Here is a 3,616-nt window from a genome sequence, read left to right on the forward strand (position 1 = left end):
CAGTAGATAATCGAATGACCCGGAATCGAAGTCAACGAAGCAAAAGCGGCCACCGTCTTACCACCGTGGAACGAACTGTTACAAGGAAATGCGCACCTGGATGCTTGCCAGCTTGCTCCACCACTGTGGGTCGAGTTTTTTGCTGCCTCAGGCCACTAACACGCTTTGACGTTTCGTGCTGACTTTTAAATAAGTCCCTCGTTGCAGACTGTACTCAGTATGTGATTCAAATTGTGGGGCCCTGGCCTCGTCAGTGAAATTGGAGTTCTTCTTGGAGCAAATTCAATAAAGTACCAGTCACCGTGTAGAGGATCAATTATCTTCAATTGCGATAGTCGGAAGGCCCCCGCTTTTACCTAGTAGATAGGTTGGGTGGCACGTGGCTAGGGTAGGTGCTGATTAACGTAATCAACCACCTAACGGCTAACGCTCGTTTCTGTTGGTGATTACTACACCTACCCTAGTCACGTGCCACCCCAACCTATTTAGTGTAACTCGCGTAGTTAGATTACAACACAACAACATTATCCTTCAAGAGGTTATGAAGCCCTCTACACAATGAAAAGCTGCAAAATAACATGCAATTGACATCTTCATGCATTGTTACAAGCGTGCCTAGATGATTTATTGAGTGATTGAACCCATGGTTAATCTAAGATCCGGAGGGACATCTGACTTAACAAAAGAATATGTGTCTTCAAGGCGGAGAAATGAGAAGACATCAGAACAGCAGATGCAAGATCACAGATCATTATTAACATCAATAATAAACTGAAAAGTGACTGTCTCTGAGGTGTTTAAGCCAGACAACACAATCATAAAAGAACAGTCTGATGAGTTCAATGTATACAAAGATCTGATTGAAGATATTATCAGTGAGATATCAGATAATACAGAGAGCTTAAGTGACTGAAATGATAATAACTCTGTGAGTGAGAAGACTTATATAAGACTAGAAATTACAAGACTTCAGTATAAAGTTAAGTGAATAAAGATAAACAGAAATGAAAATAAAGAGTTTAGTACAGATTTAATAAACTATTTTCAATAAAAGAGTAAAATATCTATATTGATGAAGATTCTTAATAAATTCAGAGATTAAGTAAGATTTATAAAGAAGTCTATTATACTCACTGACTCTGTAAATTATTCTATATAAAAAGAAGAGATTCTGCTCATAGTAAAATAATCTGAAATAAATGATATTTTTAATAATAAGCAGATTAATTCTGATGAGAATGTCAGTATAAATATATAATATTTTTAATCAGAATAGAATATCTGATTATATAACTATATATAATCTGCAATTACTCTGCAGATTAAATCTCACTTTATTATACTTAAGAAGTCTTAACTATCTACTTATTCTCTATAATCTATTATAGAGAATAATTTCACTGAAAGGTTTGCTATTCATAGAACTTATCTATTTCAAGAATTAATTAAGATAATATTAAAATCAAAGAATTCTAATTATATATTTATTAAATATTTAATTATAATCAGAACTGATTATATCTGATTGAAATATAATATTAAAGATTTCATATTTTTCAACAGACTTCTTACAGAGATTAGTAAAGATTGATTATCTTTTATAAAGAATTAAATGAATGTAATAGAGAAGAATGAGAATGCTAGAATACTTGAAAATAATTTTATAAAATTATGTCAAGATATTCTTCTACAATTATTAGCTACTGATGAATCTCTCATCTCTGATGAAAAGACCTCTGCAAATAATACTCAAGATTTCAACAGAAAGAATAAAAAGAAGAAGAAGAAAATCTCTGAGAATAAGAACAAAGATTTCACTAAGTCAGATAGAAAGAGTAATAATACTATTAAAATATATTATCATTGTTAGAAGATTAATCACATTCAAACAGATTACTAATTGAAATTTTCTGAAAAACACTCTACTAGTCACAGTAAGAATAAGAATAAGAATAAGAATGAAACAGGCTCAGTGTCAGTTCATAATGTCATTGAGTAAGTATTTTATACAACAGAAACAGTTTATTCTACTGATTAAACTGACAAAGATATCTGAGTTCTGAACTCTGAATTCAGTGCTTATACTACATCTTACAAGAATCTCATATTAATAGTGCTGTAGAAGATTAATATTATATTGAAGATAACTGACAGATCAACAGCTTCTGCAACAGCTATAGAAAAGATAAATATATTAGTTAAAGAAGTGAATCTACTGCTGCAGAATGTCTGCTACATTCTTAAGCTGAAGATGAATCTTATAAGTTTTGAGAAGCTTGTATATTAGAGCTATACATATAAGTAACTGATCTATGAGAATACTTATTCAATCTTACTAATCTCTTCTGACAAGATGTTGAGTTTTACTGTTAAATTAAGTGATAAGAACATCTACATTCTGAAAAAATAATTAATAATTAGAGACTTAATTTGATTCATAATATTAAATAGTGAATTTAAATCTGTAAAAATTCTACAGTCTGTAGAGAAAAAAGATTCTCTGCTAGTATTGTTTAATAAGAATATCAAGATTATTGAACACACAATGTTATAATAAGATTAAAAGCTTGATCATCTCAATTTCACAGATATCACTAAATTAGTAGCAGATTCATAACTGAGAATAAGAATTAAGAGTGACAGGGCTTTATCATTCTGCAAGACCTGTGTACAGATAAAAATGATATATTCAATATTTATATCAATGACAAGAACTGTTAAATCTGTGATAAGATTCTTTATAAATCTTGTAGATGATAACTGTATACTATATAATAAAATCAATCTCTCTACTCATGAGAGAGCTAATTATTGAATGAGTATTATAGATAATGTTATATACTACAGATGAATTATTCTTATAATATTAAAGAGTGAGATCACTGCATATTTAATAATCTTTATTAACAGAATTGAGATCACTACTCAACATTGAATTGAGACTTTACACTGAGATGATGAAGATGAATTTAAAAGTAATGAATTAAAGACCTACTGCTGATGAAAAGAGATTATATATGAGATTACTATATTTAATACATCACAGTTCAATGACTCTGCAGAATATATCAATCATATTATAGATGAAAAGATAAGAAGCTTACTATTTAACAGTGAGCTTGTAAGAGAACTTTGAGATAAAGCTATTCAAGCTGTGATTATAATGATTAATATGTTCTCAACATTAACAAAGATTTACAGGTATTAGAGAGAGATCTCATTATTCTCTTTTAAAGCTTAAACAGGTGTTCAATCTTCTGCTCATTGAATACATAGATGAGAATGTAAGATGTATAAGAAGAATCTAAAGATTATCAATAAGCTTGTGAATAGAACTGACAGTAAGTAATGATGATTAGTTAAATATCAAGAACTGTATTAATATTGTATCTGAGACTCTGCAATCTGAAAGCTTGAGATTGTAAGAAATGTTGTTTTTAATAAAGAATTAACAACAGAAGAAGTATCAGCAAATGTTATTAAAGAAGCAGTTACACTGTCAGAGAAATTGAATGTTTTTAATACTATGAAGAGATGATAACACTGTCTTCTAAGAAGATTTATAAAGAATAAATCTAATGTTTTAAAGATACTTACTGATGATGATATGAACAGT

This window comes from Blastomyces gilchristii, assembly GCF_000003855.2.
Source record: "Blastomyces gilchristii SLH14081 genomic scaffold supercont1.62, whole genome shotgun sequence".
NCBI lineage: Eukaryota > Fungi > Ascomycota > Eurotiomycetes > Onygenales > Ajellomycetaceae > Blastomyces > Blastomyces gilchristii.